The 23,148-nt window shown below is 41.6% G+C and overlaps 1 long non-coding RNA gene and 1 pseudogene across 1 annotated transcript in view; one reads left to right on the top strand and one right to left on the bottom strand.

The window, feature by feature from the left end:
• Positions 1 to 995: 995 nt before the first annotated feature.
• The window catches only part of LOC148110043 (uncharacterized), a 46,158-nt gene continuing 24,005 nt past the window's right edge, over positions 996 to 23,148 (bottom strand). The window contains exons 3-4 of the long non-coding RNA XR_015724316.1: positions 2,030 to 2,212; positions 996 to 1,575 (exon numbers count right to left, since the gene is read on the bottom strand). This is a non-coding gene — a long non-coding RNA (uncharacterized LOC148110043). The remainder of the gene's footprint in view (positions 1,576 to 2,029; positions 2,213 to 23,148) is intronic.
• LOC123791565 (large ribosomal subunit protein eL13 pseudogene) lies at positions 15,229 to 20,802 on the top strand (annotated as a pseudogene).

Here is a 23,148-nt window from a genome sequence, read left to right as displayed (position 1 = left end):
TCAATTCTGCTTTCTCAATCTCTGAGGCAAAGCAAAATACTCACTGTATATAAAAGGAATAAACTCTACCCTGCCGTAAGAGAAAAATTTTTTCTCCCACCCCACAGGCCTGTGAAGTTTCTCTCCTCTGAGAGTGTGACAGCCCCACTTTCAACCCAACAGGTCAAGGCACAGAGCCCAGTATGACCGCCATGACTGATATTTATTATATCCTAGACTTTTGCCATCCAATGAAAGAAGTATGGGACTCTGGGGCTAACGCCTGCCTGGCTTCTAATCCACCTCTAACCTTCCTAGCTGTGTTAACTTTGGGCATGTTGCTCAGCCCCTCAGTGGATTAGTTTCCTCATCAGTAAAATAGCCATAATAACACTGCCTGCCTCATGGGGGGTAGTGAATGTGAAGTGAATGAATATTTGCAAAGTGCTAGAACAATACCTGCCTGTATAAATATTATACATATGATAGGAGGTAGGTTAGGGTATCTTCAAAGCTTTATTTCTTTACAACTGATATATTTAGTTTATAAAAAAATGGGATAAACTATGTAGTAAATGATATCTTATATTTATGTCAGAGTCAAAGAGTTGCTATAAAATTATAACATTTGTCAAAGGACTTCAGTGTGGCTAAGATTTCTCTATATAAGATTTAACTGTTAGGTAGTAGTAATTTGTTTCGACTCTTAGTATTTTCAAAGTCTGAGATGTGACTAGTTTTATCTTGCCTTGTTGGAAAACTCTAGGCCAAGTTTCTGAAATGGAAGTTTTATTCCAGATTTATTTATTGGCCCCAATTTTTTACATAACAATGTCCATGGCTTTTGGGAGGAGAAAGGGATGTAAAGCACAGTACCCAAACCAAAGTAAGAAGACAGACAGACATAAAGTTAAAAACAATTTTAAAGACTCCAATTCAAGTACCACTTAGGATCTGAGGACATGCTGGTATTTCATATTTGCTATCATTGTCCATACTGTTCATTAATAGCCCCATTTTATGTTTTCAAAAAGGCTGTAAAGACTCGGAGAGGTAAAATGACCAAAGTTGAGACATTGTTGAAACCTGTTTTGGAACCAGGTTTATGTGACTCCCATCCAAGGTTCTTCCCATTCTGCCAGAGCTGCCAAGATAATCATCCAGTCTAAAGATAAGATGTGATCTGGTAGTTCAAAGGAAAGGGGATCGCAGTGGATAAAAACAAGCAAAAAAAATGTCATGGGAAGAGGCTGAGAAGTGGTTAGACTTGGGAGAGGTAAATTAGAAGAGAAAGGGCTGCAGTGGACAGTTGAGGAGAAGCAAGGACACTGAGCCAGAAGGAGCGGCAGGGAGCCCGAGCCGAGCCAGGAGCAGCGACGACGATGATTCCCTACTTACAACGGACGGAGTCTCTCCGAAAGCAAGGCTGAGGCCTGAAGTTGGGAGCTCAGGAGCCTCTGAGGGCTTTTCTGCAGGGACGTGGGTGTGTTACAAACGCGTTTAGCAGCAGGATTAGAGAACGGGAGGAGGCGGTGGCCAGGCAAGCTGCTGAAGACCGCGGCCTCTTCAGGATGTGTGCCTGCGATGGTCTGCGGGCTACCATAGAAGGGAAAAGACATCACAGCATTAACCCTAAAGGCAAAACGTTAAGAACCTAATAATTGCGAAGCCTGAAGGAGAGCAACAAGTGAGAAATACCCTCAGGGCTTTGAAGCGGAGCACTTCAACAATGGGCATTCTATTGATAATCCCAGGAGCCCTGAGTTGGGGAAGAAGAGAGGAGCCCAGGTCTGGAAAAAACACAGGCAAAGCCCTCAGTTTGGAGGGAAATAAACACCACCAACAGGAGACGCTGGAAAACCACAGTGAGCTGAACTCTTAAGTTCGAGACACCCCAAGACCAAGGTGGTGTGCAAACTCGTCCGGTAGGACGAAAGCTCTGGTCAGCAGTCAGGATGAAAATATCGATGTAAGAGTTATCAGCACAAAGAAGAGTGTAGAGAGTGAGTCACTGGACTAAGTAGCCTAAATGAGCACTGAGATCTTCTACCGTATTCATGTGTCACCAAGAGGAGTTCCGGTTGGTGTATCTCTTGTTCTTCCTTTTCTTAGGTGACACTACAGAACATGTGACTTCTGGGCGGCAGGTGGGATGTGAGAGGCCTTCTCATTATCTATGTATTTGCTTTGCATTTTTTTGAGAGGAGTAGCCTCTATTTCCCTGTTGAAACCCCTGAAAAAGGAACACATGAGAGAATTTAAATGTGCTAAGAAATTTGAAATGCTAAAAATGGCACTTTAGCATTGGCTGTGTAAGAATTTCAATGTTCCTGCCAGCTCAGATACAGGCAATTTTATCTTTAATTACCAAAATAAATGTAATTTAAAATTTTTCTTGCATACCTAAAGGCAGAAAGTAAAGTGCTCTTTTAAGAATAATAAAATGTCTTGATCTAAATCGGACAAATGATAGTATCCCCAAACCTTCAACACTGGAGGAGGGCAGCAAAGAGATCTAGTCCAACTCCCTTGGACGACATACCAGGAGGTATTCGCTAAGCCACTGTTGGATGACAGCTGGGCTACATGATTACTTATACATACATCTTGTCAACAGTCCTCAAACATCACCCAAGAACCTTATTCAGTCTGCAAAGTGACCAGATTCGGTATCTTAGATTGTCATAGACCGCAGCAGTGTCCAAGTCTAACATTAACCCAACTCAGGACAAAAACAGAATCTTGGAAAACTCTACTTCATTGGAAAAGTTTGCTATAGAAAATGAAAACCTGTTCTCTGAAGTCCAGAGCAGAATCGTCAGAGGTAGTCAGAGCGACTGGACTACAGGGAACGGCGTCCCTCGTCCCCTCACATCTGGTATGGATTTATAATGATGAACAAAAAAAGAAATCTTTTAAATTAGGCATGTGGATTTGTGCCTTGACCTTGTTAAGTGAAAAGTAGGTGTTACCCCCATGAATTTCTATGAAATTGGTAGTAAATGTGTAAAAGTCAAGGCCCCCCTACAGCCTATTAAAGAAGCCATGTGTGCAAAAGCGTAGAGACACCAAATGCTAGTACACTCGTGCATGGGATACGTAGCTACAACGTAGGTAATTTATTACAGATTTGAACTTGGTTTTTTTTTTTTTAGCAAAAAAAAAGAAAAGGCATGGAAAAGGTAGAAAATACATGAGCGTACAATTAAGGGAGAACTTCACTGTCAAACCTTCAATGACCAGTCCCACTGGTTCTAGATGACCAAGACGACACATTACAAAACATGGATGTAGCTCAAAGAAGATGAGATTGTTAACAATAAAAGCTTTTCTTAAGAAGAGTTTGCCATGAAATTTGAGAAATTCTGTGATTATTTTTTTTTTATCTTAGGAAAGATTATTTTATGGCACTCGAGCTTCAAAAAATTCAAATTAAACTGCTGGACTTCTTAAATAGAGTTTTCTTATCATCTTCTTTAGCTTGGTAATTTAAGATTTTTCTCCAGTCCCACTTCTGGCCAACCCAGCCCTTCCTTCCCACGTTGGCTGGGTACCGTGAGTGCTATAGACAGTGCCCAGAAAGACTGGTCTCTGACCTCCACTCCCAGATAGTTCTATGCAGAAAAGCCCCATGAATATTGCCTTCACCTTCTTCGGCCTCTTTTTTTCTCCTTGAAGTGTAGAGGTTCACAGCCAGGGCCTGGCTCTTATTACAGGTTTTAAGATGAAGTCTATACAGTGAAAAGGACTCTGTTTTTATTTCTTTGGAATTATTGGCTTTCAAAGCCTTTGAATTCCCTGCAGATAATTACTGTTTTGGCCCAGGATTTCTCTGATATTTGATGCCTCTGAGTGGAATAAATTACCTATCTAACAAGGAGGGTTAATTGGTGGTTGTGAGCCCGTGTCCGTGCCCTTTGTATTAGGTTTTAAGCGCCCTGCAAACTCTGACCTTCTGAAACATCGTATTGTTTTAAACCCTCTCCCCAGGACAACCTGTGGTTTGATTCTTTTTTTTTTTTTTTTCTCTTTTTCCATGCTTTTATTTTCAAACTGTCTGTTACACGTATTAAAAGATATGGAGAACATATAGATGAGTTTTAATTTTTTACCCATTCTGGCAATTTCCATTTTTTAATTGGAGTGTTTCATCTGTTTACATTTAATATAATTATTTATATGTTTGGATTGAGATTTACCAGTTTGCTATTTGTTTTCCCTTCATCCCATCTACTTTTGTTCCTCTCCCTTACTTTCCTACTGGAGGAGATAATGCTAAGTGAAATAAGTCAAGCAGAGAAAGACAACTATCATATGATTTCTCTCATCTATGGAACATAAGAACTAGGAAGATCAGTAGGGGAAGAAAGGGATAAAGAAAGGGGGGGTAATCAGAAGGGGGAATGAAACATGAGAGACTATGGACTCTGAGAAACAAACTGAGGGCTTCAGAGGGGAGGGGGGTGGGAGATTGGGATAGACCGGTGATGGGTAGTAAGGAGGGCACATATTGCATGGTGCACTGGGTGTTATACACAACTAATGAGTCATCGAGCCTTACATCGGAAACCGGGGATGTACTGTATGGTGACTAACATAATATAATAAAAAATCATTAAAAAAAAATGTAGTTTGGATTCTTGACTACTGGGAACTAAAAGGAAGAGGGAAGCGCTTCAGTAGCTTGGTATGTTTGGGCGTTAAGGGTTCTTTTGTGTTTGTGACACGCGTACCCCCCAAGGCAAGCACGTTTCCTTCTAGTATTCTCAGAACCGTGGAAGCCAAAGATACCTGTGCCCAGACCCCACGCTCGTAAAACTTACCAGAGTTCAAACTCGGAGCTGCAGTTTCCGTAAAATTCCCTCTCTAAGCATTCGGCCTCCCTTAGCCATTTCACAAATTCATCTCTGAGACTCAAACTATGCTTTTCTCGTGGTAGTATTTGTCTTATTAAATCCGTGAAACTAAAAATGCCTCATTGAAGTAAAACATTAGCACCAACTCGCACAGCAAATTGTTTTGCGTGAATGAAAGCTTTTTAAGAGTGTAACTCGGCAAAATTACCCAAAAGTAGTTTAGCAAATGCCACAAAACATAACATCTGCGTATTAAAAATGCATTCTGTAGGCTGCAGAAAAATCGCAGTACTGAAGCAATTTTCTAATATTTACATATTTATAACAAGTGCCTGTCACGCAAAGGCTCGGCTCACCTGCAGCACTTTCATGTTATGTAAAATGAAAACCGTCTCGTGCTTGGGTGTTCTAATAACCATGATATTATTTTAACAATTACACTATTTAATACCTTGGATTAGTCCCTCTGATAGTGCTATTAGCTGTCACTAGACCCGATAATAGGTGGCTTCATCTTTGTTATGACATGATCTTTCCTACTGTTTGTTGACCTTTCAATACAAGGGGGAGGGGACGCTCCCAGCCCCCCAAACCTTTCAGCGGCTACTGTAAAAGCTGTAGTTTAATTCTCAGCTGGAATGTTTAGAAACCCTCGGTGCTAAATACCTCAGTGGACTGCTTAAACACCAACAACAGCCTTATGGGGCCTTAGTCGACCTTAAACACATCTTTTTTTGTCGAGAATATTGCATTCTGCCACAATTCTGTGGGCTAACCCTGGGCTCACATTAAATATACCAGCCTCATTGAAGCTTACTGAATTGAGTTGAGTTGTTCTTTGTTTTATTCTCTCTCGGCTTCACCCCCAACTGGGACTGGGCAGCCTTTCTTCCAGTGGAGCGTGCTTTAAAGTAACCCAAAGAAGAGAAGGAGGGGGAGGGGGGGAGAAACGAAAAGGTGCAGCTAAGGCCCATAATTAGTCTTGATCCTCCAAGTCTAAAATATTTTAACGCCAGGTTTCTGATTGCAGTATGGGCAAAGTGGATTTGGGAATGCAGAAAAGTAATTAGGTCTGTGCATTGAAGTGTGGAGAGCATTTAAAAGTGAATGGGTGGTTACTACATTCTTGGCAGGCTGTTTTTTATCTTTTCATGCTCTGCCGTTGTTAGAGGTGATGGGTTTATTGCAGTTTTGCACTCTGGAGGTGGCTGTGTTTTTCTTAACCTAGCCTTTTGCTCTCTATCTCAAAAATGAATCCTCGTGGTGTGAGGAAGAATGAGGGAGATTTTGAAAAACGACAAGCCAGGCACACTGGCCAGATATTACGCAGTGAAGCAGACTAAGTTGAGAATAAACCCCCACATTGCAACAGGTCACTTAGAGAGATTGCGGGTTTAATTAATGACTCGCTGAGCACGGGACCAACTGGAGACAATGGTCGCCCCACGGAGAAGGGAAACATCACATATTATTCTCTGACCTTGTTCACAGAGCCATCCAAACTATCTAGGGAGAAGCCTGACATCAGTACGCCACGCTGAGTCCTGGGATGCAAGACACAGACCATAAATGTCTGAATAGTCAAAATGCATGTTTTTGATTACTTCTGTCTATAGAACTGCTGCAATTTGCTCAGATCACATGCCCCTTAGGCCTAGATCTTCACGTCTGCCAGTCAAGTAATCATCAGTGCTGGCTTGCAAGTCATAGATGATGTATGTGCCCCCCCCCCAAAAAAAATAGCTGGGGTGTTGCAAGGGGGTGGGTAGCTGAGGTAAGAATTGATAGAATTTGAATGGTCTCCTTTTCATTCCCACAAAATTTTGTTTTAGCTGATAGTGAAAGATACAAACAGAGGAGGCACATTTCTTTAGCAAAAGAGACTATACATGGAAAAAAAAATCACATGAGGCAACTCGGTCTTTCCAAAAGCATTTAGTGGTATTTGCTGAATTTGAAAAGGCAGAATCAGATCCAGCTAATGGAGGACCAAACGAAATAAACCAGAGGTAGGTTTGGGGTGGGTTTTTGTCATTGTTGTTCTTATGTTGAGAATTTGGAGTTTTTCTGTTTGCTGTTTACTTTAGAAACATGACTCGGAAAGGCTCGCGCGGATGACCGGACCAGTGTACTCATGTCCTCGGGCAACAACTTCCGCACGCTTGAAGTTTAGACAAACGAGTTCCTTACTTTTTAACACTTTTTAACTGTTGTGTTCAGTATCTTAATTAAGTGCCATTCTTCCATTATCTAGTCTTCTGTATGAGAAGTATATCTCCTTCCACATATGGCTCTTAGCTTACTGGATTTATCTCCACTTCTAGTGGACAAGAATGAGCGCTTTGCGTATTCTCACTTTAGCCCTGGCTGGCCTCAAAGCAGCTCTCCCAGACCGGCTTCTCCCAGGAAAAGATTCACACAGCATTGATACTGCTTAGCGACCTGATGTTTCAGGTAGTCTAGAAGATACAAATAAAGCACATGATCTGATGCCATTATAAATGAGATTTACATCTTCATCACTGCCTGTTTATAACAGAGAAAACTTGGAAACAGCATAAATGTCTAGCAACGAGGAATCAGTTAAATAAACAATGATACATCCATACAATGAAATGCTATCCAACCATCAGGAATGATGTTGGGGAAGACTGTTTAATGACCAGAGAAGGTCTTCAAAATATACTGAATTGAAGTGTAAAAGGCAGGTTTATAAGGCAGTGTGCACAGTATAATCCTATGTGTTTGTGTGTATAAAAGAGGTAATGGATTATCACAAATTGTAACACAAAATCTTTGTCTGAAAAAAAAGAGAGAGAGACAGTAAGCCCATTTTTAAGGAAAATGAAAACACACCAAAATGTTAATATACGTTACCCCTGAGTAGTGGGACTCAGGGTGATTTTGTTTTCTTCTCTCTGTTATCTGTATTTCCTAAAGTTATTGAATAAACTTATAATGGGACAAGATAGTTTTCTAACAAAGAAACTATTAATAGAAGTCATTTAAACAGAAAATGCTTACCAAACTATGGTATTAAATTCTCCATGCAGACTTTCTAAAACATGATCTGTCACTCGGAGTGCAAGAGGCAAACGTAAAAGTAAAACATTTCTGTCCTCACCCACACCCCATGTTCATTGTGGTACCCGAACATAAGTTCATTACCCACAGTATTTCGTGAAGACCTGTCTCCAGTTGCCTAACAGGCAGGAAGAGAGTCCAGCACTCCACAATGAAACCGTATTTCACATTTAGAAAAGCCCAAGTAGGAATGAGCATCCCTCCCTCATCTCTCTCCATGAGGTCGTGACCGATCACCACGCGACCTCATTCCGACCAAGCTCTACCCAGAACACGCGCCGCAGGCTCGTGCGCGCTGGCCGGGGTCATCCTCCTCCCTGACCCTCCCTGAGTCCATAAAGCAAGGTGCACATTAGAACTCGGCTACCTGCGTTGAGGAAACAGTCCTTCTTGGAGGCCTGATATATTCCCTGTTATGCAAATGGGAAATAAGCGCCAGCATATCCAGGTCAGAGGCATAATGTGTATAAATAATTGCTGGGGGAACTATGTGGCTCAGTGAGCCCATCTAAAGCCAGAAGCTTAAGAAGTTTGTGTCCAGCACAGATGCTGACTTGCTGGGAGCCCATGGGAAAATCACTTAAACTCTCTGTGTTTCATCTTGAAATAGAGACGATAGGAATGTTGACCCAGGCCCCGGGGAATAGCGAAAGATTGCAAAGCACTTCAAAAATTCTTGTATCAAAGTAATAGGTGCTATTTAGGGAAAAGGTCATGAAATAATCAAAGACCTCCTGAAACCTCAGCAATAACAATGTGATTTGACAAACTGTGATCTTTCAGCATCGCCGAAAAGGTGTCAGTAAATTCACAGAACCCCAAATTCACAGACATACCTAAGCACTCGCCATAGTTAGTTTAGGGACTTGATCTTTTTCACAGCAGACTCATTGTTCTCCTGAAGCAGAACATGCCAATCAGATGTTTGTGCAGATCCTCTGGCTTCACGTGGTTTGGAAGAGAATCCCACCCGGAAATGAGTTGCTGAGAAACTTCTTGAAAGCATCACTTACTACAAACCAAATTGTATTCAGCAGGTAGAAATTAACACACGGCGAGACACAACCTAGGATCACAGAAACACACATGGAAGCCACAAGAGGCCGGAATATAGTGCTGTCCTATAATTATGTGGCTTTGGTGCAATAGTCACTGTAAGCTTCTGTGGCTTCCATTAGGAATACCACTAAGAGTTATTGGCAGCGGGATGTTTCTGGTCTCCTTGCCATCTCCCTTTCCCGTTCCTGCTGGGCACAACACCCTCCTACCATCTCTGATCTGACACCAGGCAGTGCCGTAATGTTAGTGTGTCGCGTATTTTCTAGATGGTTTACCAAACTGTATACATGGTCAAAGACATAGGGCTGGTGGTGACTTGGTATCCCCCACGATTTGGGTCATGGGCTCAGTCACCATCTTTTGGTCTGGTGTGTGCCCACATAAAGGAGACAGGAGAGAACGTTCTTGAAAAAGCAGCATAGGAACTGGAGCTAACTTTATGCCTCCTGGAATTTCTAGCCTTAAACAAAATGATTCAAAACAAAACAAAAGAATGACCCCCTCCCTATATGTCTGATACTCTGGGTGGCGTTATTTAATCATTATTTCTACCCAGGATATGCTTCAAGAATGGGAATTGGAATCAGACCTGGGTTCAAAACCCAACTCCACTTCATAGCTGAGTGGCCTAGGGTAAGTAATTTAAATTTTCTAACCTCAGTCTCCCCATCCACACAATGGGGGTAATAATTGCTACTGCCTAGTGTTGTAAAAGAGTTTGAAACAAGGCATGTAAGTATTTAACAGAATGTCTGGCATATAGTAATTATTCAATTAATGCTAACCGCATTGTTAGCAATACTGTAAGAGCTATATCGGTAGCTAGTTTCTTTATTTGGTAACAAAGAATACTGACACTGGGAGGATTAAGTGGCTGGTGAGCCAGGATTCTGTCCCAGGAACCCTGATTGCAAAATGCATGCTGTCTCCACTCCTCTTCACTGTTTTTCCTTTGGGAAACAGGGCAGTTCAGAAGGACAGGCTCACAAACCTAGGATGGTAGCCTAAACACCCACATGCAAGGATCTCAAAACACAAGTCCAGGCATATAGAAATATGTTCTTTTATTCTTAGCAACATTATCACGGCCTCTCTTGTGGGGAGCACTGTGTTTGTCTCAACCCCACAGTAATAATGCTGGCCAGGATACTAATCTCAACTGAATTTCTCGGCACCAAGGGCAGAAGAGAGAGCAAAAGTGATCATTCCTTTTCCCCCCTTTTTCCTTTCTTCCTTTCAGTGCAAAATCCATGACCTCCGTGACCCTCAACCCAAAACCATAGCCCAAGGCTTGGTATAGCTCAGGGTGGAGGGGTGTGGAGAGGGCAGATAATGTTCGAGAAAGACAAACTAGGAGCAGAAACAAAGGCCAGTAAACAGAGTGAAAGAAGCTTAGAAAGGGAGGAGGGAGGGGGGCCTGGAAGCAAAGAACAAGGCACAGAAAAAGGACTTGGAGAAAGACTGAATAAATTGTTTGCTTGTGCTGTTTAGCAAAATCAGCTAAACTTGGCTTTCAAAAAGTTTCACACAAAATCATTTTCACTGATTATTTTTTGGCACAGAAATTTTGTAAAATTTGGAAATTCACAAAGTGACACAATTTGCTAAAAATGCCATTCAACACAATTTGATGTAAACTACAGAAATGTTATTATAATTCATTAGGAAAACTTAAAAATGTGATAGTGTCCTGAAAACTTGGATGGTTGCCACAAGAGTCACTGGCAGCTCAAAACCAGCATAAGAACCAAAATGCTCAGCCAATCTATTCACAGGCAAATGTCATGTGTCTTTTATGCGGTGAGCTTCACTCTAATATCCTGAGGTATTTTGTAGCTAGTTTTAGTCTTCCCTTTTATTTTTTCCCAGGAGTCAAATCCTACAACGCTGACACACGTAGGCCATTCTATACAAAATCCATACGACCCACACGGCCGCAAGGAAGCCGTGCTCGCCGCCACCACGAGTTCCAAAGGTTCGAGTTGAGATTCTATCGCCCTGGTGTTAGAACGGGGCTATGTCTGGTTTGCATATGTGCGTTCTCTAGGTGGGATAAAAGCGGCGAGCTTCCTAACAGAATCCAGTGCTACTAACAGAATTCTGGGAGGCAAATATACTATGAAGAAAATGCCAAATGAACATCGGGTAGGCTGGATAGAAGGCTACTGCCTCCTTGAGGGAAAGGATTTTGTCTTGACCATCTAAGCAAAGACCCCAGCAGATAGTAAATGCTCAGTAAGTTACAGGGAAGACGGATGGATGGAGAATAGGAGGGCGGGAGGGAGAAGGGAGAAGGGGAAGGAAGGAAGGTTCAGTTCAAGTTCTAATACACAGTAAAGTGAACTTGGGCAGATGGCTAACTTTTTAAAACCTGTTTTCTTGCGTATAAATGAGAATAATACGTACCTCCAGTACTGCTTATCGTCAAGGCCTTACGGCTTACCACAGGTTTTCACACACGTTATCTATTAAATCATACTGGGTTTTTTTATTGCCATTCCTATCATCATTGGGGATAGGCCTACATAATAATGAAAACCAATTTATCTTTCCTCAGCCCTCCCCACCACTCCTTTGATAATTCTCCCAGTCCTATCCATGCGTTAAAGCCCCATGTCCTCAATCTTTATCTTTCTGCTCCTGACTACCAGGTTTCCTGCCAGGTGAGCTCCTTAAAAATCCTACTTTCTAGAAGACCCTTAGGCTTCTTCCAGACCCAGACAAAATATATCAATTTAATGTACCCAGTCTTTAGTCATCTGCTTTACACTTGATAATCTGATAAATACATACCAAGGTGACTAAAACTATATTAATTATTGGCACCCATCACCACATGCCCTGAATTACAAGTGCTGAAAAGAATAAAACTACACTTCCCAGGCTCCCTTGCAGCTGGAGTTCCAGGTCCATTCTGGATTTGGCCAGGATGTAGCTGTGACAAATCTGAAACACAGGAGAGGCTATTTTCCTGTGGCAGTTGCACTTGACAGGCAAGCTCTGACAGTCACCCGTGCTGGCGGGGACCGGGGTCCACATGCTCCTCGCTGCCCATCAGTGTCTTGGGAGAGAGGCAGCTGGAGCAGAAGCCCCAGGAGCCAGCGTGCCCCCACTCCTCTAACAATTGCAGTGGCGATGGGAGGACCAGAAACCTGAGGTCAGAGCAGCTCCTTGAGCGCATCACTCCAGTCTCTCCCAGGGCTTTTGTAAATTCATAATCCCTTGTATTGAATGCCTTTCTGCTTACAACACCCAGAGCAGAGTCTCTTTTCTGCGCGGAAGTCTGTTGATGCAGTGGTTTAACGATTAACTTAATGATGGTAACCTTACAGTCACTCAGTCCTCCCTCCCTACTCCCAAATCACGGTGCTCACAGCTAACTACCCATTGCTCCCGCTGTGGCCTCATTCTTTATTTACCTGTTTATATTTACATCTCTTACTCTATTGTATTGCTTTTTTTTTTTTTTAAAGATTTTTGCATTTATTTGAGGGGGGAGGGGCGGAGGGAGAGAATCTCAAGCAGACTCCCTCCTCAACACGGAGCCCCACGAGAGGCGGCAGCTCTATCCCACGACCCATGAGATCATGAACTGAGCTGAAACCAGGAGTCAGACACTTAACCAGCTGAGCCAGCCAGGCTCCCCACTATTGTATTTGTTTATTTGCATGTAAATAAATAAACTCAATAAACTCCTTGAACCTCTTTTGGGTAATAGGCTTGCACTCCTCTGCCTATAGGAAGGGTTAATACATGAGTCTCACGTATTCATACTCCAAGAAAAAGAGAGGGCCATTTAGAAAATCTGCATATACACACACAATCTATTTATTTATCTACCTATCTATCTTCATCCAAAGCTTGGGTGCAGACAAAATGACATGAAGTATTAATGCAATTATCCACATTATTCAACCTTTAAAACAACTCTTAAGTAAAAAGACAAACAGCAAACTAGGGAAAGGCATCTGCAGTTGAGTATACTTACAAGGAGCTAGACTTTCATCTAGAAAGAAACCATAGAATTAAAAGAAGAAAAAAACCCTATTAGAAAAGTGAGTAATAGTTCACAGAAAAGGAAATACAAATGACTCATGAACATATGAAACGATGCTCAAATCACTCCCACATAGAAAAAATGCAAATTAAAACTACATCAAGATACCATATTTCACTATCAGGTTGGTAAAAATCCAAAAATTTGACAACCCTTAGGGTTGGCAAGATACAGAGAAATGGGAGCAGTGATTCATTGCTGGTGGGAGTGTAAATAGGTATAATCATTCTGGAAGGCAATTTGGCAATATTTATTGAAATTACAAATGCATGTACTCTTTGACTCAGCAGTTCCAATTCTAGGAGTTTATTCTACAGATATATTCACACATGGGCAAAATCATGAATGTGCAGGGTTATTTACTGCAGCAGTTCTTTTAATAGCAGAAGATTGGAACAATCTAAAAGTTTGTCAATAGAGAACTGTTTCAATAAATCATGGTGCATCCAAATATTGGGATACCGTTCAACCATAATAAAAAAAAATTTTTTCAAAGAATGGGGATGTTCCATAGTACCAGTATGTAAAGATACGTAAGATACATTAAGTGAGGGGGAAAATACCAAAGTGTGCATAGTATGTTCCTTTTTTTTTTAAGCCGGGAAAGGAATCGGTGTTAACATTCACTTGTATAAACATTTTTTAAATATCTGAAAGTCTACACAAGAAGCTAATAACAGAGGTTATCTCTGGTATAGGGGTGGAAATTACCAGATGGGGGATTGAGGAGAGGAAAACTTTGTGTTCATTTTCACTCTTGTTAAATTCTTAAACTATGCAAATCCATTTCTGTTTTTAAAAATAAATATTAAAATACAGCTACGATTAAGAAAAAGGAGGGTATTCTTATTTATCTGATTTGGTCAATTCCTGGCATCTGAAGGCACAAGTCTTTATCCTCACTAGAAGTTTGTAGGCCTGTAAAGTTTTAGAAGAAAAATAATTCCGGGGCGCCTGGGTGGCGCAGTCCTTAAGCGTCTGCCTTAGGCTCAGGCGTGATCCCGGTGCTCTGTGATCGAGCCCCACGTCAGGCTCCTAGCTTCTTCCTCTCCCACTCCCCCTGCTTGTGTTCCCTCTCTTGCTGGCTGTCTCTCTCTGTCAAATAAATAAATAATCTTAAAAAAAAAAATTCCTTTTAAGCACTATTTTTAAAAATTTATTAGAGGGGTCCCTGGGTGGCTCAGTCAGTTAAGTGTCAGCCTTCGGCTCAAGGTCATGATCTCAGGGTCCTGAGATCAAGCTCTACATCAGGCTCCCTGCTCAGTGGGGAGCCTGCTTCTCCCTCCGCTCCTACCCCTGCTCATGCTCTCGCTCTCGCTCTCTCACTCTCTCTCAAACTTAAAAAAAAAAAAATTATATATATATATATATGGGAGTAGGGAAAAACACCAGAAAATCTTTTCCTACTTGCAAACATTCCCACATTAATTTTGTATTTGTTTAAGGTTAGTAAAATTCAAATACAGGGTACATTTCCCACAAGTATCTTGAAGCTCGGCGGCATTATTTCATCTGGTAATCTGTTCAAGAATAACCTGTATCTGCTGAAGGATGGGTGTTTCCAACTGGAGGAAAGAGAAGGGAAGTAGAAAGGGAAGGACTGTATGAAGGTAGCAATGGGCAGACAGTCCAGCAGCCAGAGGAGAGAGGACAGGGTGGGCCTTGCAGAGAGAAAGGGTAAAGAAAGGGAGGCAAGAGGATGACGAATCAGAAGCCTGCTTCACATTTGCCTGGAAACTTGCTGGAGGCAACCATCTGGGTTCCCCGGATAGCGACCTCTCTTGCTGCCTCTGACACACGGATCCTATTTTGCCAACACTCGGGATTATTGAGGAGCCTTGGCCTTGTTGATCCAACAGAGAGCTTGCTCCTCTCTAGTCTCATGGGTTTCTCTTTCTCCCTCTGTCCCTCTGTCCCCCCACCCCGACCCCGTCCCTCCGTCCCTTCCTTTCTTTCCATACAAAAAGTTCTGCATGCTTAATGTATTTACCATGATCAGTCTGAAGGTAAGTGTACATTAAGCCATTGCCACAACCCATGCCCTAACCTTCTCCATCACTTCCAGAAGTTTCCTCCTGCCCTCTTCATTGTGTGTATGTGTGTGTACGTGTGTGTGAGAAGAACAAATAACATAAGATCGACTCTCGCAGGAAGCTTTTACACCTACAGAAAGTACTGTTAACTCTGTGCACGATGCCGTACAGTAGATCGCCGGGACTTACTCATCTCACAACTAAATTTTGTCCCTTGGACCAACACCTCGCCGTTTCTTCCTCCCCCAGCCTGCGGCAAGCACCAAACTACGCCTCTGTGAGGCTAGCTATTGAAAATTCCTCATATACCTGGGCTCATACGCTTCTAAAATACGAATACTGTGTTTCATAGTAAGACCTAGTGCTTGAGAACTGTTTTGTGTGTTTTTTAAACTCTAAAATGGAGAGCTATTTAAAAAGTAGAGAATTAGGCAAGATTTTATGAAAAATATGTGTTTTGGATTAGGTTTGTCACCACATAGGAAGTACATATATCATTTCTGAACCAGGTGTTTCACTTGAAAGCCCCGTTTCCAACTGTTCAATACTCCCATTAATAGAAATCGCTCACACGGTGACATCTGCTAAATAAAACCAATGATAGTAAATAAAATGAGTAAAATCAACTGTCCTACTATCGTCTTATGAATAATATATCTTTCTGTTGTATTATGAAAAAGTCATTGGGTCTACGCTATCCAAACCCACGGTCACGAGGGATTAGACTTATATTTAAATGCTTTAAGAACAACTTGTCAGCTCTGGTGAACAGCACAGCTTTCTTTCTATCCCTCCAGCTGGTAGGTATTTCACCTGGTAGTAAGGAATATATGGTGCTGATGGGGTCGAGGTCGCCAAAGTTCTTCATGTCTGTCTCAGCACAGATTCTACCATCACTTTAAAGTGTTTCATATTATAGAGACTCTGTAGTGCGTGTGCTGTGCCCACAGAAATACTTCTCCTATTGTTGAAGTGCCATGGTGTAGTCACGTTGGAAATGTGTTTATCTTCGTTCCTGTCAGGTTCCCATACTATGTGTTATACAAATACATGGGGTGCAGAGTGGCTGGTTGGCTGCCTGGCTGAGAAACAGAAGGTGTGTAACACAGGGCCCAGACGCATAGAATCCTAACATGCTAGAGATGGAAGGGACCTAGAGGTTATAGAGACCGAGCCCAATTTTTACCAATGAGGAAATTAAGTTAATAATATTATTTATAAATTCTATGTATATTTCAAACACTTTCTTTAATCAAATCAACCAGCAAAGCAGAGCCTGTTAAAAAAATATAATAATAATAATAATAATAATAATAATAATAATAATAATAGAACAACTGTTGCTGCAGGCATCGGGGAGAAGAAAAGAAATGTGTGTTCTATAAGGAAAGAATAAGAATTTTAACAACCAGGAGATATCCAATGCTTTGTAGATTTGGGAATGAGCAGGCTTCAACGGTTTTCAGGAAGAGAAACAATTCTGGAACAACCTTTGCACTGTTTCGTGGAAGCAGCCAATGAACGGGCAAAGTGGCCTGCAGCTCGGGTTGCTTGTTGCCCGTTGGGCCACGGTTTTTACTCAGGACCAGAGACCCTGATTCTCCCTGTGGACCCACCCACCGACCCACGGCGTCTGCTTCCACGCCCTTCGGTCTTCAGCCAGGCTGCCTTGTCCTTCCCACAGTCCATGTGGGATGGTCATGAGGAATGATTGCTTCCACCACTGTGTCTCAAAGAGATACGTGTGAACGAGAATCCCCAACTCAGGCTCTCAAGGCATTAACTACCCTCCTAGCAAGATGCTTTCAAAACAAAAAGATTTTTTAGAAAGAACGTCTTCTAGCATATAATGTTGCTAAATAATTAACATATACTAAAACCAGCATATCAATGAGGGGTTTTAATGGATCTGAATATATCGTTTGGCACTCCAGCCCTGCACACCGAAATAATAATCTCCCATCCCAGTATCTCTAATGAATTTCCTTTCTTCTTGCCATACTATGATCACATAATAACTTTACAGGTAGTTTTTCTCTTTTGGGGCTCGTGTATGATAAAGAACAAATCACTCAGCCTACTTCACGATGCATTATAAGAAAGAAAGGATCCTATTTTCCAGGCTGGACGCTGCCTCTAACTTGCTACATGATTTTGGGCAAATAACCTCATCTCTCTGAACTTTAAGTTTCTAAAGTGTAAAATGAGAGGTTAGGCTAAGTTATCTCTAATGCCTTCTGTAGTTTAAAGACTCTGATGCACTTTGGAGCCAATTCTATAAACATTTTATAAAATTATCGCTGTGATTACTATTTTCATTATTTCGAGTTGAAATCTGAATCCTAGTTGTAGGGATCATACTCAAACATTTCAATTTGGCAGTGTTCAGCTAGCCTTTAGCGGTTTATCTGGATGGGCACACATGATGGTTAAGATGTCTGAAGAAGTACACAAAGTATTCTGTGGTTGACTTTGATAAGACAAAATGCTTTCTGCAGGGTGTTATTCGGATGAACACACCAGGACACTCAGCCAAACTCATCTGAACTATCCAAACCCCTTGATTCTGCAAACTGGGTTGCAGATCTTTCGAGAACAGGCTTTCTTACAAGATTGCTGGCACTTTCTCTTCCAATCCCAGCCAGAAAAACAGTAAGAACAGCCTTTCTCATATCATTTTGGCATTTCTGGTCTTGGCCCAGGCTGGAAAATTGAAGTGTAAAAGCACTTAACTGAACATTTCAGAAGGTAAAGAAATGTTCAATTCAAGTTTAGCTCTCAAATGGACAAGTGGTTCTTCTTTTATTCACCTCATCGGAACCCTAGGTGGCAAAGAAATACCATGATTTTCTCTCTGCCTTTAAAGGTATCTATTCTAAGTTCCATGTTAGAAGCAAATAAAGACCTCATATGCCTCTGTAAAGGGCTTTTGCTTATGTGTTAGAATGTTGGTTGGTATTCTCAATTCAGGTATCTCTATATCAAGCTTTGAGCAGATAAATTATTGAAGAATTTTCATTAGGAAAAAAATGATGTTTTGAAATAAAGTATATACAATTTACTAAAGTTAACTTAAATACACACACACACACACACATATATTATGAATAATATACTTATGAATAATATACACCTGCTTGTAACAGTCCTTAACCACTCCCCTAATAGCAGAACCCTTGGTCAGATCGGTGCCATATCTGCCTCGATTCTAGTTCTGGTTTGCCTCTATTTTCATTTAGTTCTCTGCCATGCACATGTGCAACCTTCACAAGTTCAGTTCCCATAATGGCCCACACCATGCAATGACCAGCTAGGAGTTTCATTTTGCAAAGGTAATAGACTAATTTTGGTCATTTCTCTCTCCAATACTAAAATTGCTTAAATCACTACCTTCAGCCTATAACCATGAGCTGATTCTATATCTGATTATTACTTTTGCTATTTATTAATTTTTACGTTAACATAACCCTGCTCCAGAGTAAATGTCTATTACAAAACACTTGCTTCAAAATTTCTGAGAGAGAAGGAAAGTTCGTGACTTTGAGACAGGCAATAATTTCTCCAATGGACACAAAAATCAGTAACCATAAAAGAAAAAAGTTAATAAACTAGACTTCATCAAAATATAAAACTCTTCAGAAGACACCACTGAGAAAATGGGAAAGCAAGCCACAGGGTCGGAGAAAAACATTTACAAAACACACATCCAACAAAGTACTTGGAGCCAGAGCATGCAGATAATTCCGACAACTCAACAACTAGACAAATAACCCAATTAAAAGTGGACAAAAAATGTAGATAGACACTTCACAAAAGAAGACAAACAAATGGCCAACAAGCATATGAAAATGTTTTTGACATCTTTAGTCATCAGAGAAATGCAAATTAAAACCACAATGAGAAACTACTCCATTCCCACCAGAATGGCTAATAGTTAACAAACCAACAATACCAGGTGCTAGTGAGAATGTGGAGCAACTGGAACGCTTGGGCGTTACTGATGGGCATGAGAAGTGGTACATCCTTGGAAAACAGTCTGACAGGTTCTTTAAAGGTTAAACACGCACCTACAACTCAGCAATACGTCTCTTAGGTAATTGGCCGGGAGAGACGAAAGCATATGCCTATGCAAACAATTGTACTTGAGTGTTCACAGCTGCTTTATTCATGATAGCCAAACACCGGAAGAAAAAACTCACATGTCCTTCAGTAGGTAAATGGCTAAACCAATTGTGGTATATTCATACAATGAAACACTACCCAGATATAAAAGAATAAAAGGAATAAAGTATTGATACGTAGACATCATGAATGAATCTCAAAAACATTTTGCTGACTGAGAGAAGCCAGGACAAAGAAGACAAACAAACAAAACCTAGATAGTGTAAAATTTCATTTACATGAAATTCCAGAGTGGGGAAAAATCTCATTTATAGTAATAGAAAACAAATCCGTACTTTCCTGGAGCAGGGATGGTAGGGGTAGAGGAATGGGGGGAGGGGGAGACAGGAGTGTGCAGCAGGGAGGCTAACTGACAAGGGACTTTGGGAAACTTGGGGAGTGATGGAGAAGTTCTTTGTCTTGATTTTGGTAATGGCTTATCGGTGTATATATTTGTCAAAAGTCAATGAACTCTTCACATAAAATGCATGCATTTATCCTATGTCAATTATACTTCAATAAAGTTGATTTGAAAGATTGCTGTGAACAAACCCAAAAGCCTAACCACAAGCAAGTTTCAAAAGGTTTTATGGATCTCCAGACTTCCCACAGGAATAGAAAGACTTCCAATATGTGTGGTACAGAAAATATTTTCTTCCTATTACTTAAAAGGCCTTTACCACACGATTGTTTCCTGTAAGATGTCTCTCTCAGATACTGCACCAGCTACAGCTTAAAGCTATACGTGTTCTTCCCTTCTTCAAATACCGTTACATGTGAATTATGTGTGTTATGAGGTATAGGTACGTAAACAACTTAACATCTTTGATCCTTAATTTCCTCATCGGTAAAATGGAAATAGACCATCTCAGGATGCTTGGCAGCACCAGTTGTCTTCCGTTGGCCGTTCTCCTGTAGAGGAGGCCTATAGGCAGCAGCCAAGGTGCCCAGCTCGAATGGCATGATCCTGAAACCCCATTTCCATGAGAAGTGGCAGCAGCACGTGGCCACATGGTTCAACCAGCTGGCGCAGAAGATCCACGGACACAAGGCCTGGCAAACCCAAGCACGCCTCACTGCCGAGTGGACCCACCAGGCCCATAGTGAGGTGCCCCACAATGAGGCATCACACCAAAGTGCCAGCTGGCAAGGGCTTCTGCTTGTTAGACCTATAGGGGGCTGGCATTCACAAGAACGTGGCATGGACCATGGGGATCTCAGTGAATCCAAGAAGGCAGAACCAGTCCAAGGAGTCCCCACAAACCAACATGCCACACCTGTAGGAGTACTGCTCTAAGCTTATCCTCTTTCCCAGGAAGCCCTCAGCCCCCAAGAAGGGAGACATCTCTGCTAAAGAACTCAAATTGGCTACCCAGCTGACAGGACTGGTCATGCCCAGACCGAATGTCTATAAGAATGAGAAAGCCAGAGTTGTTACAGAAGAGAACTTCAAGGTGTTGCCAGTCTTTGCATGACCCGTGCCAGTGTCAGGCTCTTTGGCATCTGGGCCAAAAGCCCAAGAAAACTGCAGAACAGCATGCCGAAAAGACATAAAGTGCCACTGGCAACTTGAAATTTTTAAAAAATGGGAATAATAATATTTAACTTGTATAATCAATATCCTTCCACCACTACGCTAAGCACAGAAAAGTTTCGTATTAAATTTAATAACTGTCATGATTGTTTGATACTTGTACTACTGGGGAAGTTTCAAGAACCCGAAGTGCTTCCTCCAAGAGCTTCCTTCCAAGAAATGGTTATATTAAACAAAGCAAGTAAAGCCCACCAACGTTTAGTTTATACCTATCCTAACCTCATTCAAACTTAGAGAACAGGCCTACAGTTCTCAACATGTATCTCAACACACCGTCCCAGTCAAATCTCTTTACACAGAATACAAATTATTTTCTTTGTGATCTCACCCTTTATTGCTTCACAAACTTCTTTCCAGATTGCTTCCACGATGAAGCTAGCTAGACCACTGTTTTCCACCTTTTTTTAATTGTGATAAAAATACACATAACATAAAATTTACCATCTGTATTAGTTTTCTAGGGCTGCCATAACAAATAGCCCAGACCGGAGGGCTGCCACACTAGAAATATTTTATCACAGCTGTGGAAGTTGGGGAGTCCAAGGTCAAGGTGTCGGCAGATTTTACTTCTCCTGAGGTCTCTCTTCTTGGCTTGCAGATGAACACCTTCTGGTCACTTTCTTCCTCACATGGTCTCTGTTCTATGTGCACACATCTCTGAAATCTTTCTGTGTCCAAATTTCCTCATAAGGATACTAGTCAGTTCGGATTGGGGCTACTCTAAGGGTTTCATTTTAACTTAATTATCTCTTTAAAGGCCCTATCTCCAAATACAGTCACATTCTGAGATACTTTTTTTCCCAACTATTACTTTATTTATATTACTATGCTTAAGTTACATGGAAAAGACAACCAAGCAGTTCTGCCCCGTTTCAGGAAAACTTTCCAATCCACACCAATTATGTGGTGACAAGTAACTAGGAATGGTGACATCTTTGGGTCAAGACTGACAAGGAAGGATGGGCTTCGGTGCTACAGTTCATCTCCAGCAAGAATACGGCACGGCGGCCAGCACAAGCCATCCTAAGCATTTCTTTCTTTTTATGGCTGAATAATATTCCACTCTATGTACATACCGCATTTCGTGTACTCATTTATCAGTCAGTGGACACCTGGGTTGTCTCCACCTCTTGGCTATCGTGAAGAACACTGCTATGAATATGGGTGCACAACTATCTCATCAAGATCCTGCTTTCAATTCCTTTGGCTATCTACTCAGAACCGGAATATCTAGATCTTATGGAAATTCTGTGTTTGAGTTTTTGAGGAACCACCATATGTTTTCCATAGTGGTGACACCATTTTACGTTCCCACCAATAGAGCACAAGCACCGCCAATTTTTCCACATCCTTACTGATCATTCTTTTCTGTTTGTTTGGTTTTTGTTTTGGGTTTGTTTGTTTGTTTTACAGTAACTATTCTAACGGGTGCTAGATTTGCAGTCCCCTAATAATTAATGATGTTGGGCATCTTTGCTTGTGCTTGTTTGCCATTTGTATATCTTCTTTGGAAAAATGCCTCTTCCAGTCCTTTGCCCTTTCTGAATCAGGCTAAATATCCTTTTTTTTTTTTTTTAAGATTTTATTTATTTGACAGAGATAGAGACGGCCAGCGAGAGAGGGAACACAAGCAGGGGGAGTAGGAGAGGAAGAAGCAGGCTCATAGCGGAGGAGCCTGATGTGGGACTCGATCCCAGAACGCCAGGATCACGCCCTGAGCCGAAGGCAGACGCTTAACCACTGTGCCACCCAGGCGCCCCTAAATATTCTTTTTACTATGACCAACAGTAAGAAATATATGTCCAGCCAGTGTGGACTTAGGCCCGGGGCATGGACACAAACACACACCCTTGCTGCATCAAATTCACCCTAATATTTTCTACTCTGTTTTTCTTTTAAAATGCTGGTGACCATCTGCTAAACTGTTTTTACAACTGACTAATGGATTGCAACCTAAAGCTTGAAAAACAAGCTACACCCTATGTTTCTCCACCTCTAGATAGGAGCTCTTTCCCTTACACATACTGTGCTGAATATCGTCTCTCTGTCCTGTGTATATATCCTTCACTCTTCTCCACCCTACCATATTCCCTAGGAGGCTGACCTTTGTGAACCACATTAGTGGACTCCCGTGACCTCTGACTTCCTGTTGGGTTTGGCCAAGAGACACATCTGCACAAGAGTTGGAGGAAAGAGAAGATGGAACCTGTATGACCCCAGCTCCCTCCCTGCCACTCCTCATAGGCAGCCTCTCTAGGTTTAAATAACTGGTGCTTGCTCTTGTGTCTTCAGGCCTGTGAAGATAAACCCCGTTATTAGTTGCTT

This window comes from Ursus americanus, chromosome 5 (assembly GCF_024610735.1).
Source record: "Ursus americanus isolate L20-20 chromosome 5, mUrsAme1.1.p, whole genome shotgun sequence".
Lineage (NCBI taxonomy): Eukaryota > Metazoa > Chordata > Mammalia > Carnivora > Ursidae > Ursus > Ursus americanus.
This window is presented reverse-complemented; position numbering and strand designations above follow the sequence as displayed.